Raw genomic sequence first — 17,718 nt, forward strand, 5'->3', positions numbered from 1 at the left:
ATCTCAGCCAGCAGAGAGGTCAAATCACAGTAATGCAAACTCAGTCAGAGACATAGATTTTCACTTGCAACTTGCTTTAACATGTTTAACAGTGCATGAAATGTTGTCTAAAACAAAAAAGAATGATGCATTTTATAGCTGGATCTGGTTTTATTACATTCTGAATTGGACTTTGAAAATGAGCTTATCTCAGCCAGCAGAGAGGTCAAATCACAGTAATGCAAACTCAGTCAGAGACATAGATTTTCACTTGCAACTTGCTTTAACATGTTTAACAGTGCATGAAATGTTGTCTAAAACAAAAAAGAATGATGCATTTTATGGCTGGATCTGGTTTTATCACTTTCTGAATTGGACGTTGAAAATGAGCTTATCTCAGCCAGCAGAGAGGTCAAATCACAGTAATGCAAACTCAGTCAGAGACATAGATTTTCACTTGCAACTTGCTTTAACATGTTTAAMAGTGCATGAAATGTTGTCTAAAACAAAAAAGAATGATGCATTTTATGGCTGGATCTGGTTTTATTACATTCTGAATTGGACGTTGAAAATGAGCTTATCTCAGCCAGCAGAGAGGTCAAATCACAGTAATGCAAACTCAGTCAGAGACATAGATTTTCACTTGCAACTTGCTTTAACATGTTTAACAGTGCATGAAATGTTGTCTAAAACAAAAAAGAATGATGCATTTTATAGCTGGATCTGGTTTTATTACATTCTGAATTGGACGTTGAAAATGAGCTTATCTCAGCCAGCAGAGAGGTCAAATCACAGTAATGCAAACTCAGTCAGAGACATAGATTTTCACTTGCAACTTGCTTTAACATGTTTAACAGTGCATGAAATGTTGTCTAAAACAAAAAAGAATGATGCATTTTATAGCTGGATCTGGTTTTATTACATTCTGAATTGGACGTTGAAAATGAGCTTATCTCAGCCAGCAGTGAGGTCAAATCACAGTAATGCAAACTCAGTCAGAGACATAGATTTTCACTTGCAACTTGCTTTAACATGTTTAACAGTGCATGAAATGTTGTCTAAAACAAAAAAGAATGATGCATTTTATGGCTGGATCTGGTTTTATTACATTCTGAATTGGACGTTGAAAATGAGCTTATCTCAGCCAGCAGAGAGGTCTAATGCAAACTCAGTCAGAAACATAGATTTTCACTTGCAACTTGCTTTAACATGTTTAACAGTGCATGAAATGTTGTCTAAAACAAAAAAGAATGATGCATTTTATAGCTGGATCTGGTTTTATTACATTCTGAATTGGACGTTGAAAATGAGCTTATCTCAGCCAGCAGAGAGGTCAAATCACAGTAATGCAAACTCAGTCAGAGACATAGATTTTCACTTGCAACTTGCTTTAACATGTTTAACAGTGCATGAAATGTTGTCTAAAACAAAAAAGAATGATGCATTTTATGGCTGGATCTGTTTTTATCACTTTCTGAATTGGACGTTGAAAATGAGCTTATCTCAGCCAGCAGAGAGGTCAAATCACAGTAATGCAAACTCAGTCAGAGACATAGATTTTCACTTGCAACTTGCTTTAACATGTTTAACAGTGCATGAAATGTTGTCTAAAACAAAAAAGAATGATGCATTTTATGGCTGGATCTGGTTTTATTACATTCTGAATTGGACGTTGAAAATGAGCTTATCTCAGCCAGCAGAGAGGTCAAATCACAGTAATGCAAACTCAGTCAGAGACATAGATTTTCACTTGCAACTTGCTTTAACATGTTTAACAGTGCATGAAATGTTGTCTAAAACAAAAAAGAATGATGCATTTTATAGCTGGATCAGGTTTTATTACATTCTGAATTGGACGTTGAAAATGAGCTTATCTCAGCCAGCAGAGAGGTCAAATCACAGTAATGCAAACTCAGTCAGAGACATAGATTTTCACTTGCAACTTGCTTTAACATGTTTAACAGTGCATGAAATGTTGTCTAAAACAAAAAAGAATGATGCATTTTATGGCTGATCTGGTTTTATTACATTCTGAATTGGACGTTGAAAATGAGCTTATCTCAGCCAGCAGAGAGGTCTAATGCAAACTCAGTCAGAAACATAGATTTTCACTTGCAACTTGCTTTAACATGTTTAACAGTGCATGAAATGTTGTCTAAAACAAAAAAGAATGATGCATTTTATGGCTGGATCTGGTTTTATTACATTCTGAATTGGACGTTGAAAATGAGCTTATCTCAGCCAGCAGAGAGGTCAAATCACAGTAATGCAAACTCAGTCAGAGACATAGATTTTCACTTGCAACTTGCTTTAACATGTTTAACAGTGCATGAAATGTTGTCTAAAACAAAAAAGAATGATGCATTTTATGGCTGGATCTGTTTTTATCACTTTCTGAATTGGACGTTGAAAATGAGCTTATTTCAGCCAGCAGAGAGGTCAAATCACAGTAATGCAAACTCAGTCAGAGACATACATTTTCACTTGCAACTTGCTTTAACATGTTTAACAGTGCATGAAATGTTGTCTAAAACAAAAAAGAATGATGCATTTTATGGCTGGATCTGGTTTTATTACATTCTGAATTGGACGTTGAAAATGAGCTTATCTCAGCCAGCAGAGAGGTTTAATCACAGTAATGCAAACTCAGTCAGAGACATAGATTTTCACTTGCAACTTGCTTTAACATGTTTAACAGTGCATGAAATGTTGTCTAAAACAAAAAAGAATGATCCATTTTATGGCTGGATCAGGTTTTATTATATTCTGAATTGGACGTTGAAAATGAGCTTATCTCAGCCAGCAGAGAGGTCAAATCACAGTAATGCAAACTCAGTCAGAGACATAGATTTTCACTTGCAACTTGCTTTAACATGTTTAACAGTGCATGAAATGTTGTCTAAAACAAAAAAGAATGATGCATTTTATAGCTGGATCTGGTTTTATTACATTCTGAATTGGACTTTGAAAATGAGCTTATCTCAGCCAGCAGAGAGGTCAAATCACAGTAATGCAAACTCAGTCAGAGACATAGATTTTCACTTGCAACTTGCTTTAACATGTTTAACAGTGCATGAAATGTTGTCTAAAACAAAAAAGAATGATGCATTTTATGGCTGGATCTGGTTTTATCACTTTCTGAGTTGGACGTTGAAAATGAGCTTATCTCAGCCAGCAGAGAGGTCAAATCACAGTAATGCAAACTCAGTCAGAGACATAGATTTTCACTTGCAACTTGCTTTAACATGTTTAACAGTGCATGAAATGTTGTCTAAAACAAAAAAGAATGATGCATTTTATGGCTGGATCTGGTTTTATTACATTCTGAATTGGACGTTGAAAATGAGCTTATCTCAGCCAGCAGAGAGGTCAAATCACAGTAATGCAAACTCAGTCAGAGACATAGATTTTCACTTGCAACTTGCTTTAACATGTTTAACAGTGCATGAAATGTTGTCTAAAACAAAAAAGAATGATGCATTTTATAGCTGGATCTGGTTTTATTACATTCTGAATTGGACGTTGAAAATGAGCTTATCTCAGCCAGCAGAGAGGTCAAATCACAGTAATGCAAACTCAGTCAGAGACATAGATTTTCACTTGCAACTTGCTTTAACATGTTTAACAGTGCATGAAATGTTGTCTAAAACAAAAAAGAATGATGCATTTTATGGCTGGATCTGGTTTTATTACATTCTGAATTGGACGTTGAAAATGAGCTTATCTCAGCCAGCAGAGAGGTCAAATCACAGTAATGCAAACTCAGTCAGAGACATAGATTTTCACTTGCAACTTGCTTTAACATGTTTAACAGTGCATGAAATGTTGTCTAAAACAAAAAAGAATGATGCATTTTATAGCTGGATCTGGTTTTATTACATTCTGAATTGGACGTTGAAAATGAGCTTATCTCAGCCAGCAGAGAGGTCAAATCACAGTAATGCAAACTCAGTCAGAGACATAGATTTTCACTTGCAACTTGCTTTAACATGTTTAACAGTGCATGAAATGTTGTCTAAAACAAAAAAGAATGATGCATTTTATAGCTGGATCAGGTTTTATTACATTCTGAATTGGACGTTGAAAATGAGCTTATCTCAGCCAGCAGTGAGGTCAAATCACAGTAATGCAAACTCAGTCAGAGACATAGATTTTCACTTGCAACTTGCTTTAACATGTTTAACAGTGCATGAAATGTTGTCTAAAACAAAAAAGAATGATGCATTTTATGGCTGGATCTGGTTTTATTACATTCTGAATTGGACGTTGAAAATGAGCTTATCTCAGCCAGCAGAGAGGTCTAATGCAAACTCAGTCAGAAACATAGATTTTCACTTGCAACTTGCTTTAACATGTTTAACAGTGCATGAAATGTTGTCTAAAACAAAAAAGAATGATGCATTTTATGGCTGGATCTGGTTTTATTACATTCTGAATTGGACGTTGAAAATGAGCTTATCTCAGCCAGCAGAGAGGTCAAATCACAGTAATGCAAACTCAGTCAGAGACATAGATTTTCACTTGCAACTTGCTTTAACATGTTTAACAGTGCATGAAATGTTTTCTAAAACAAAAAAGAATGATGCATTTTATGGCTGGATCTGGTTTTATTACATTCTGAATTGGACGTTGAAAATGAGCTTATCTCAGCCAGCAGAGAGGTCAAATCACAGTAATGCAAACTCAGTCAGAGACATAGATTTTCATTTGCAACTTGCTTTAACACKTTTAACAGTGCATGAAATGTTGTCTAAAACAAAAAAGAATGATGCATTTTATAGCTGGATCTGGTTTTATTACATTCTGAATTGGACGTTGAAAATGAGCTTATCTCAGCCAGCAGAGAGGTCAAATCACAGTAATGCAAACTCAGTCAGAGACATAGATTTTCACTTGCAACTTGCTTTAACATGTTTAACAGTGCATGAAATGTTGTCTAAAACAAAAAAGAATGATGCATTTTATGGCTGGATCTGGTTTTATTACATTCTGAATTGGACGTTGAAAATGAGCTTATCTCAGCCAGCAGAGAGGTCAAATCACAGTAATGCAAACTCAGTCAGAGACATAGATTTTCACTTGCAACTTGCTTTAACATGTTTAACAGTGCATGAAATGTTGTCTAAAACAAAAAAGAATGATGCATTTTATAGCTGGATCTGGTTTTATTACATTCTGAATTGGACGTTGAAAATGAGCTTATCTCAGCCAGCAGAGAGGTCAAATCACAGTAATGCAAACTCAGTCAGAGACATAGATTTTCACTTGCAACTTGCTTTAACATGTTTAACAGTGCATGAAATGTTGTCTAAAACAAAAAAGAATGATGCATTTTATAGCTGGATCAGGTTTTATTACATTCTGAATTGGACGTTGAAAATGAGCTTATCTCAGCCAGCAGTGAGGTCAAATCACAGTAATGCAAACTCAGTCAGAGACATAGATTTTCACTTGCAACTTGCTTTAACATGTTTAACAGTGCATGAAATGTTGTCTAAAACAAAAAAGAATGATGCATTTTATGGCTGGATCTGGTTTTATTACATTCTGAATTGGACGTTAATAATGAGCTTATCTCAGCCAGCAGAGAGGTCTAATGCAAACTCAGTCAGAAACATAGATTTTCACTTGCAACTTGCTTTAACATGTTTAACAGTGCATGAAATGTTGTCTAAAACAAAAAAGAATGATGCATTTTATGGCTGGATCTGGTTTTATTACATTCTGAATTGGACGTTGAAAATGAGCTTATCTCAGCCAGCAGAGAGGTCAAATCACAGTAATGCAAACTCAGTCAGAGACATAGATTTTCACTTGCAACTTGCTTTAACATGTTTAACAGTGCATGAAATGTTGTCTAAAACAAAAAAGAATGATGCATTTTATGGCTGGATCTGGTTTTATTACATTCTGAATTGGACGTTGAAAATGAGCTTATCTCAGCCAGCAGAGAGGTCAAATCACAGTAATGCAAACTCACTCATAGACTTAGATTTTCACTTGCAACTTGCTTTAACATGTTTAACAGTGCATGAAATGTTGTCTAAAACAAAAAAGAATGATGCATTTTATGGCTGGATCTGGTTTTATTACATTCTGAATTGGACGTTGAAAATGAGCTTATCTCAGCCAGCAGAGAGGTCAAATCACAGTAATGCAAACTCAGTCAGAGACATAGATTTTCACTTGCAACTTGCTTTAACATGTTTAACAGTGCATGAAATGTTGTCTAAAACAAAAAAGAATGATGCATTTTATAGCTGGATCTGGTTTTATTACATTCTGAATTGGACGTTGAAAATGAGCTTATCTCAGCCAGCAGAGAGGTCAAATCACAGTAATGCAAACTCAGTCAGAGACATAGATTTTCACTTGCAACTTGCTTTAACATGTTTAACAGTGCATGAAATGTTGTCTAAAACAAAAAAGAATGATGCATTTTATAGCTGGATCAGGTTTTATTACATTCTGAATTGGACGTTGAAAATGAGCTTATCTCAGCCAGCAGTGAGGTCAAATCACAGTAATGCAAACTCAGTCAGAGACATAGATTTTCACTTGCAACTTGCTTTAACATGTTTAACAGTGCATGAAATGTTGTCTAAAACAAAAAAGAATGATGCATTTTATGGCTGGATCTGGTTTTATTACATTCTGAATTGGACGTTAATAATGAGCTTATCTCAGCCAGCAGAGAGGTCTAATGCAAACTCAGTCAGAAACATAGATTTTCACTTGCAACTTGCTTTAACATGTTTAACAGTGCATGAAATGTTGTCTAAAACAAAAAAGAATGATGCATTTTATGGCTGGATCTGGTTTTATTACATTCTGAATTGGACGTTGAAAATGAGCTTATCTCAGCCAGCAGAGAGGTCAAATCACAGTAATGCAAACTCAGTCAGAGACATAGATTTTCACTTGCAACTTGCTTTAACATGTTTAACAGTGCATGAAATGTTGTCTAAAACAAAAAAGAATGATGCATTTTATGGCTGGATCTGGTTTTATTACATTCTGAATTGGACGTTGAAAATGAGCTTATCTCAGCCAGCAGAGAGGTCAAATCACAGTAATGCAAACTCACTCATAGACTTAGATTTTCACTTGCAACTTGCTTTAACATGTTTAACAGTGCATGAAATGTTTTCTAAAACAAAAAAGAATGATGCTTTTTATGGCTGGATCTGGTTTTATTACATTCTGAATTGGACGTTGAAAATGAGCTTATCTCAGCCAGCAGAGAGGTCTAATGCAAACTCAGTCAGAAACATAGATTTTCACTTGCAACTTGCTTTAACATGTTTAACAGTGCATGAAATGTTGTCTAAAACAAAAAAGAATGATGCATTTTATGGCTGGATCTGGTTTTATTACATTCTGAATTGGACGTTGAAAATGAGCTTATCTCAGCCAGCAGAGAGGTCAAATCACAGTAATGCAAACTCAGTCAGAGACATAGATTTTCACTTGCAACTTGCTTTAACATGTTTAACAGTGCATGAAATGTTTTCTAAAACAAAAAAGAATGATGCATTTTATGGCTGGATCTGGTTTTATTACATTCTGAATTGGACGTTGAAAATGAGCTTATCTCAGCCAGCAGAGAGGTCAAATCACAGTAATGCAAACTCAGTCAGAGACATAGATTTTCATTTGCAACTTGCTTTAACATGTTTAACAGTGCATGAAATGTTGTCTAAAACAAAAAAGAATGATGCATTTTATAGCTGGATCTGGTTTTATTACATTCTGAATTGGACGTTGAAAATGAGCTTATCTCAGCCAGCAGAGAGGTCAAATCACAGTAATGCAAACTCAGTCAGAGACATAGATTTTCACTTGCAACTTGCTTTAACATGTTTAACAGTGCATGAAATGTTGTCTAAAACAAAAAAGAATGATGCATTTTATGGCTGGATCTGGTTTTATTACATTCTGAAATGGACGTTGAAAATGAGCTTATCTCAGCCAGCAGAGAGGTCAAATCACAGTAATGCAAACTCAGTCAGAGACATAGATTTTCACTTGCAACTTGCTTTAACATGTTTAACAGTGCATGAAATGTTGTCTAAAACAAAAAAGAATGATGCATTTTATAGCTGGATCTGGTTTTATTACATTCTGAATTGGACGTTGAAAATGAGCTTATCTCAGCCAGCAGAGAGGTCTAATGCAAACTCAGTCAGAAACATAGATTTTCACTTGCAACTTGCTTTAACATGTTTAACAGTGCATGAAATGTTGTCTAAAACAAAAAAGAATGATGCATTTTATGGCTGGATCTGGTTTTATTACATTCTGAATTGGACGTTGAAAATGAGCTTATCTCAGCCAGCAGAGAGGTCAAATCACAGTAATGCAAACTCAGTCAGAGACATAGATTTTCACTTGCAACTTGCTTTAACATGTTTAACAGTGCATGAAATGTTGTCTAAAACAAAAAAGAATGATGCATTTTATAGCTGGATCTGGTTTTATTACATTCTGAATTGGACGTTGAAAATGAGCTTATCTCAGCCAGCAGAGAGGTCAAATCACAGTAATGCAAACTCAGTCAGAGACATAGATTTTCACTTGCAACTTGCTTTAACATGTTTAACAGTGCATGAAATGTTGTCTAAAACAAAAAAGAATGATGCATTTTATGGCTGGATCTGGTTTTATTACATTCTGAATTGGACGTTGAAAATGAGCTTATCTCAGCCAGCAGAGAGGTTTAATCACAGTAATGCAAACTCAGTCAGAGACATAGATTTTCACTTGCAACTTGCTTTAACATGTTTAACAGTGCATGAAATGTTGTCTAAAACAAAAAAGAATGATCCATTTTATGGCTGGATCAGGTTTTATTATATTCTGAATTGGACGTTGAAAATGAGCTTATCTCAGCCAGCAGAGAGGTCAAATCACAGTAATGCAAACTCAGTCAGAGACATAGATTTTCACTTGCAACTTGCTTTAACATGTTTAACAGTGCATGAAATGTTGTCTAAAACAAAAAAGAATGATGCATTTTATAGCTGGATCTGGTTTTATTACATTCTGAATTGGACTTTGAAAATGAGCTTATCTCAGCCAGCAGAGAGGTCAAATCACAGTAATGCAAACTCAGTCAGAGACATAGATTTTCACTTGCAACTTGCTTTAACATGTTTAACAGTGCATGAAATGTTGTCTAAAACAAAAAAGAATGATGCATTTTATGGCTGGATCTGGTTTTATCACTTTCTGAGTTGGACGTTGAAAATGAGCTTATCTCAGCCAGCAGAGAGGTCAAATCACAGTAATGCAAACTCAGTCAGAGACATAGATTTTCACTTGCAACTTGCTTTAACATGTTTAACAGTGCATGAAATGTTGTCTAAAACAAAAAAGAATGATGCATTTTATGGCTGGATCTGGTTTTATTACATTCTGAATTGGACGTTGAAAATGAGCTTATCTCAGCCAGCAGAGAGGTCAAATCACAGTAATGCAAACTCAGTCAGAGACATAGATTTTCACTTGCAACTTGCTTTAACATGTTTAACAGTGCATGAAATGTTGTCTAAAACAAAAAAGAATGATGCATTTTATAGCTGGATCTGGTTTTATTACATTCTGAATTGGACGTTGAAAATGAGCTTATCTCAGCCAGCAGAGAGGTCAAATCACAGTAATGCAAACTCAGTCAGAGACATAGATTTTCACTTGCAACTTGCTTTAACATGTTTAACAGTGCATGAAATGTTGTCTAAAACAAAAAAGAATGATGCATTTTATGGCTGGATCTGGTTTTATTACATTCTGAATTGGACGTTGAAAATGAGCTTATCTCAGCCAGCAGAGAGGTCAAATCACAGTAATGCAAACTCAGTCAGAGACATAGATTTTCACTTGCAACTTGCTTTAACATGTTTAACAGTGCATGAAATGTTGTCTAAAACAAAAAAGAATGATGCATTTTATAGCTGGATCTGGTTTTATTACATTCTGAATTGGACGTTGAAAATGAGCTTATCTCAGCCAGCAGAGAGGTCAAATCACAGTAATGCAAACTCAGTCAGAGACATAGATTTTCACTTGCAACTTGCTTTAACATGTTTAACAGTGCATGAAATGTTGTCTAAAACAAAAAAGAATGATGCATTTTATAGCTGGATCAGGTTTTATTACATTCTGAATTGGACGTTGAAAATGAGCTTATCTCAGCCAGCAGTGAGGTCAAATCACAGTAATGCAAACTCAGTCAGAGACATAGATTTTCACTTGCAACTTGCTTTAACATGTTTAACAGTGCATGAAATGTTGTCTAAAACAAAAAAGAATGATGCATTTTATGGCTGGATCTGGTTTTATTACATTCTGAATTGGACGTTGAAAATGAGCTTATCTCAGCCAGCAGAGAGGTCTAATGCAAACTCAGTCAGAAACATAGATTTTCACTTGCAACTTGCTTTAACATGTTTAACAGTGCATGAAATGTTGTCTAAAACAAAAAAGAATGATGCATTTTATGGCTGGATCTGGTTTTATTACATTCTGAATTGGACGTTGAAAATGAGCTTATCTCAGCCAGCAGAGAGGTCAAATCACAGTAATGCAAACTCAGTCAGAGACATAGATTTTCACTTGCAACTTGCTTTAACATGTTTAACAGTGCATGAAATGTTTTCTAAAACAAAAAAGAATGATGCATTTTATGGCTGGATCTGGTTTTATTACATTCTGAATTGGACGTTGAAAATGAGCTTATCTCAGCCAGCAGAGAGGTCAAATCACAGTAATGCAAACTCAGTCAGAGACATAGATTTTCATTTGCAACTTGCTTTAACACTTTTAACAGTGCATGAAATGTTGTCTAAAACAAAAAAGAATGATGCATTTTATAGCTGGATCTGGTTTTATTACATTCTGAATTGGACGTTGAAAATGAGCTTATCTCAGCCAGCAGAGAGGTCAAATCACAGTAATGCAAACTCAGTCAGAGACATAGATTTTCACTTGCAACTTGCTTTAACATGTTTAACAGTGCATGAAATGTTGTCTAAAACAAAAAAGAATGATGCATTTTATGGCTGGATCTGGTTTTATTACATTCTGAATTGGACGTTGAAAATGAGCTTATCTCAGCCAGCAGAGAGGTCAAATCACAGTAATGCAAACTCAGTCAGAGACATAGATTTTCACTTGCAACTTGCTTTAACATGTTTAACAGTGCATGAAATGTTGTCTAAAACAAAAAAGAATGATGCATTTTATAGCTGGATCTGGTTTTATTACATTCTGAATTGGACGTTGAAAATGAGCTTATCTCAGCCAGCAGAGAGGTCAAATCACAGTAATGCAAACTCAGTCAGAGACATAGATTTTCACTTGCAACTTGCTTTAACATGTTTAACAGTGCATGAAATGTTGTCTAAAACAAAAAAGAATGATGCATTTTATAGCTGGATCAGGTTTTATTACATTCTGAATTGGACGTTGAAAATGAGCTTATCTCAGCCAGCAGTGAGGTCAAATCACAGTAATGCAAACTCAGTCAGAGACATAGATTTTCACTTGCAACTTGCTTTAACATGTTTAACAGTGCATGAAATGTTGTCTAAAACAAAAAAGAATGATGCATTTTATGGCTGGATCTGGTTTTATTACATTCTGAATTGGACGTTAATAATGAGCTTATCTCAGCCAGCAGAGAGGTCTAATGCAAACTCAGTCAGAAACATAGATTTTCACTTGCAACTTGCTTTAACATGTTTAACAGTGCATGAAATGTTGTCTAAAACAAAAAAGAATGATGCATTTTATGGCTGGATCTGGTTTTATTACATTCTGAATTGGACGTTGAAAATGAGCTTATCTCAGCCAGCAGAGAGGTCAAATCACAGTAATGCAAACTCAGTCAGAGACATAGATTTTCACTTGCAACTTGCTTTAACATGTTTAACAGTGCATGAAATGTTGTCTAAAACAAAAAAGAATGATGCATTTTATGGCTGGATCTGGTTTTATTACATTCTGAATTGGACGTTGAAAATGAGCTTATCTCAGCCAGCAGAGAGGTCAAATCACAGTAATGCAAACTCACTCATAGACTTAGATTTTCACTTGCAACTTGCTTTAACATGTTTAACAGTGCATGAAATGTTGTCTAAAACAAAAAAGAATGATGCATTTTATGGCTGGATCTGGTTTTATTACATTCTGAATTGGACGTTGAAAATGAGCTTATCTCAGCCAGCAGAGAGGTCAAATCACAGTAATGCAAACTCAGTCAGAGACATAGATTTTCACTTGCAACTTGCTTTAACATGTTTAACAGTGCATGAAATGTTGTCTAAAACAAAAAAGAATGATGCATTTTATAGCTGGATCTGGTTTTATTACATTCTGAATTGGACGTTGAAAATGAGCTTATCTCAGCCAGCAGAGAGGTCAAATCACAGTAATGCAAACTCAGTCAGAGACATAGATTTTCACTTGCAACTTGCTTTAACATGTTTAACAGTGCATGAAATGTTGTCTAAAACAAAAAAGAATGATGCATTTTATAGCTGGATCAGGTTTTATTACATTCTGAATTGGACGTTGAAAATGAGCTTATCTCAGCCAGCAGTGAGGTCAAATCACAGTAATGCAAACTCAGTCAGAGACATAGATTTTCACTTGCAACTTGCTTTAACATGTTTAACAGTGCATGAAATGTTGTCTAAAACAAAAAAGAATGATGCATTTTATGGCTGGATCTGGTTTTATTACATTCTCAATTGGACGTTAATAATGAGCTTATCTCAGCCAGCAGAGAGGTCTAATGCAAACTCAGTCAGAAACATAGATTTTCACTTGCAACTTGCTTTAACATGTTTAACAGTGCATGAAATGTTGTCTAAAACAAAAAAGAATGATGCATTTTATGGCTGGATCTGGTTTTATTACATTCTGAATTGGACGTTGAAAATGAGCTTATCTCAGCCAGCAGAGAGGTCAAATCACAGTAATGCAAACTCAGTCAGAGACATAGATTTTCACTTGCAACTTGCTTTAACATGTTTAACAGTGCATGAAATGTTGTCTAAAACAAAAAAGAATGATGCATTTTATGGCTGGATCTGGTTTTATTACATTCTGAATTGGACGTTGAAAATGAGCTTATCTCAGCCAGCAGAGAGGTCAAATCACAGTAATGCAAACTCACTCATAGACTTAGATTTTCACTTGCAACTTGCTTTAACATGTTTAACAGTGCATGAAATGTTTTCTAAAACAAAAAAGAATGATGCTTTTTATGGCTGGATCTGGTTTTATTACATTCTGAATTGGACGTTGAAAATGAGCTTATCTCAGCCAGCAGAGAGGTCTAATGCAAACTCAGTCAGAAACATAGATTTTCACTTGCAACTTGCTTTAACATGTTTAACAGTGCATGAAATGTTGTCTAAAACAAAAAAGAATGATGCATTTTATGGCTGGATCTGGTTTTATTACATTCTGAATTGGACGTTGAAAATGAGCTTATCTCAGCCAGCAGAGAGGTCAAATCACAGTAATGCAAACTCAGTCAGAGACATAGATTTTCACTTGCAACTTGCTTTAACATGTTTAACAGTGCATGAAATGTTTTCTAAAACAAAAAAGAATGATGCATTTTATGGCTGGATCTGGTTTTATTACATTCTGAATTGGACGTTGAAAATGAGCTTATCTCAGCCAGCAGAGAGGTCAAATCACAGTAATGCAAACTCAGTCAGAGACATAGATTTTCAYTTGCAACTTGCTTTAACATGTTTAACAGTGCATGAAATGTTGTCTAAAACAAAAAAGAATGATGCATTTTATAGCTGGATCTGGTTTTATTACATTCTGAATTGGACGTTGAAAATGAGCTTATCTCAGCCAGCAGAGAGGTCAAATCACAGTAATGCAAACTCAGTCAGAGACATAGATTTTCACTTGCAACTTGCTTTAACATGTTTAACAGTGCATGAAATGTTGTCTAAAACAAAAAAGAATGATGCATTTTATGGCTGGATCTGGTTTTATTACATTCTGAATTGGACGTTGAAAATGAGCTTATCTCAGCCAGCAGAGAGGTCAAATCACAGTAATGCAAACTCAGTCAGAGACATAGATTTTCACTTGCAACTTGCTTTAACATGTTTAACAGTGCATGAAATGTTGTCTAAAACAAAAAAGAATGATGCATTTTATAGCTGGATCTGGTTTTATTACATTCTGAATTGGACGTTGAAAATGAGCTTATCTCAGCCAGCAGAGAGGTCTAATGCAAACTCAGTCAGAAACATAGATTTTCACTTGCAACTTGCTTTAACATGTTTAACAGTGCATGAAATGTTGTCTAAAACAAAAAAGAATGATGCATTTTATGGCTGGATCTGGTTTTATTACATTCTGAATTGGACGTTGAAAATGAGCTTATCTCAGCCAGCAGAGAGGTCAAATCACAGTAATGCAAACTCAGTCAGAGACATAGATTTTCACTTGCAACTTGCTTTAACATGTTTAACAGTGCATGAAATGTTGTCTAAAACAAAAAAGAATGATGCATTTTATAGCTGGATCTGGTTTTATTACATTCTGAATTGGACGTTGAAAATGAGCTTATCTCAGCCAGCAGAGAGGTCAAATCACAGTAATGCAAACTCAGTCAGAGACATAGATTTTCACTTGCAACTTGCTTTAACATGTTTAACAGTGCATGAAATGTTGTCTAAAACAAAAAAGAATGATGCATTTTATGGCTGGATCTGGTTTTATTACATTCTGAATTGGACGTTGAAAATGAGCTTATCTCAGCCAGCAGAGAGGTCAAATCACAGTAATGCAAACTCACTTATAGACTTAGATTTTCACTTGCAACTTGCTTTAACATGTTTAACAGTGCATGAAATGTTGTCTAAAACAAAAAAGAATGATGCATTTTATAGCTGGATCTGGTTTTATTACATTCTGAATTGGACGTTGAAAATGAGCTTATCTCAGCCAGCAGAGAGGTCAAATCACAGTAATGCAAACTCAGTCAGAGACATAGATTTTCACTTGCAACTTGCTTTAACATGTTTAACAGTGCATGAAATGTTGTCTAAAACAAAAAAGAATGATGCATTTTATAGCTGGATCTGGTTTTATTACATTCTGAATTGGACGTTGAAAATGAGCTTATCTCAGCCAGCAGAGAGGTCAAATCACAGTAATGCAAACTCAGTCAGAGACATAGATTTTCACTTGCAACTTGCTTTAACATGTTTAACAGTGCATGAAATGTTGTCTAAAACAAAAAAGAATGATGCATTTTATAGCTGGATCAGGTTTTATTACATTCTGAATTGGACGTTGAAAATGAGCTTATCTCAGCCAGCAGTGAGGTCAAATCACAGTAATGCAAACTCAGTCAGAGACATAGATTTTCACTTGCAACTTGCTTTAACATGTTTAACAGTGCATGAAATGTTGTCTAAAACAAAAAAGAATGATGCATTTTATGGCTGGATCTGGTTTTATTACATTCTGAATTGGACGTTAATAATGAGCTTATCTCAGCCAGCAGAGAGGTCTAATGCAAACTCAGTCAGAAACATAGATTTTCACTTGCAACTTGCTTTAACATGTTTAACAGTGCATGAAATGTTGTCTAAAACAAAAAAGAATGATGCATTTTATGGCTGGATCTGGTTTTATTACATTCTGAATTGGACGTTGAAAATGAGCTTATCTCAGCCAGCAGAGAGGTCAAATCACAGTAATGCAAACTCAGTCAGAGACATAGATTTTCACTTGCAACTTGCTTTAACATGTTTAACAGTGCATGAAATGTTGTCTAAAACAAAAAAGAATGATGCATTTTATGGCTGGATCTGGTTTTATTACATTCTGAATTGGACGTTGAAAATGAGCTTATCTCAGCCAGCAGAGAGGTCAAATCACAGTAATGCAAACTCACTCATAGACTTAGATTTTCACTTGCAACTTGCTTTAACATGTTTAACAGTGCATGAAATGTTTTCTAAAACAAAAAAGAATGATGCTTTTTATGGCTGGATCTGGTTTTATTACATTCTGAATTGGACGTTGAAAATGAGCTTATCTCAGCCAGCAGAGAGGTCTAATGCAAACTCAGTCAGAAACATAGATTTTCACTTGCAACTTGCTTTAACATGTTTAACAGTGCATGAAATGTTGTCTAAAACAAAAAAGAATGATGCATTTTATGGCTGGATCTGGTTTTATTACATTCTGAATTGGACGTTGAAAATGAGCTTATCTCAGCCAGCAGAGAGGTCAAATCACAGTAATGCAAACTCAGTCAGAGACATAGATTTTCACTTGCAACTTGCTTTAACATGTTTAACAGTGCATGAAATGTTTTCTAAAACAAAAAAGAATGATGCATTTTATGGCTGGATCTGGTTTTATTACATTCTGAATTGGACGTTGAAAATGAGCTTATCTCAGCCAGCAGAGAGGTCAAATCACAGTAATGCAAACTCAGTCAGAGACATAGATTTTCAYTTGCAACTTGCTTTAACATGTTTAACAGTGCATGAAATGTTGTCTAAAACAAAAAAGAATGATGCATTTTATAGCTGGATCTGGTTTTATTACATTCTGAATTGGACGTTGAAAATGAGCTTATCTCAGCCAGCAGAGAGGTCAAATCACAGTAATGCAAACTCAGTCAGAGACATAGATTTTCACTTGCAACTTGCTTTAACATGTTTAACAGTGCATGAAATGTTGTCTAAAACAAAAAAGAATGATGCATTTTATGGCTGGATCTGGTTTTATTACATTCTGAATTGGACGTTGAAAATGAGCTTATCTCAGCCAGCAGAGAGGTCAAATCACAGTAATGCAAACTCAGTCAGAGACATAGATTTTCACTTGCAACTTGCTTTAACATGTTTAACAGTGCATGAAATGTTGTCTAAAACAAAAAAGAATGATGCATTTTATAGCTGGATCTGGTTTTATTACATTCTGAATTGGACGTTGAAAATGAGCTTATCTCAGCCAGCAGAGAGGTCTAATGCAAACTCAGTCAGAAACATAGATTTTCACTTGCAACTTGCTTTAACATGTTTAACAGTGCATGAAATGTTGTCTAAAACAAAAAAGAATGATGCATTTTATGGCTGGATCTGGTTTTATTACATTCTGAATTGGACGTTGAAAATGAGCTTATCTCAGCCAGCAGAGAGGTCAAATCACAGTAATGCAAACTCAGTCAGAGACATAGATTTTCACTTGCAACTTGCTTTAACATGTTTAACAGTGCATGAAATGTTGTCTAAAACAAAAAAGAATGATGCATTTTATAGCTGGATCTGGTTTTATTACATTCTGAATTGGACGTTGAAAATGAGCTTATCTCAGCCAGCAGAGAGGTCAAATCACAGTAATGCAAACTCAGTCAGAGACATAGATTTTCACTTGCAACTTGCTTTAACATGTTTAACAGTGCATGAAATGTTGTCTAAAACAAAAAAGAATGATGCATTTTATGGCTGGATCTGGTTTTATTACATTCTGAATTGGACGTTGAAAATGAGCTTATCTCAGCCAGCAGAGAGGTCAAATCACAGTAATGCAAACTCACTTATAGACTTAGATTTTCACTTGCAACTTGCTTTAACATGTTTAACAGTGCATGAAATGTTGTCTAAAACAAAAAAGAATGATGCATTTTATGGCTGGATCTGGTTTTATTACATTCTGAATTGGACGTTGAAAATGAGC

The sequence above is a fragment of the Danio rerio genome, chromosome 8, assembly GCF_049306965.1.
Source record: "Danio rerio strain Tuebingen ecotype United States chromosome 8, GRCz12tu, whole genome shotgun sequence".
Classification (NCBI taxonomy): Eukaryota; Metazoa; Chordata; class Actinopteri; order Cypriniformes; family Danionidae; genus Danio; species Danio rerio.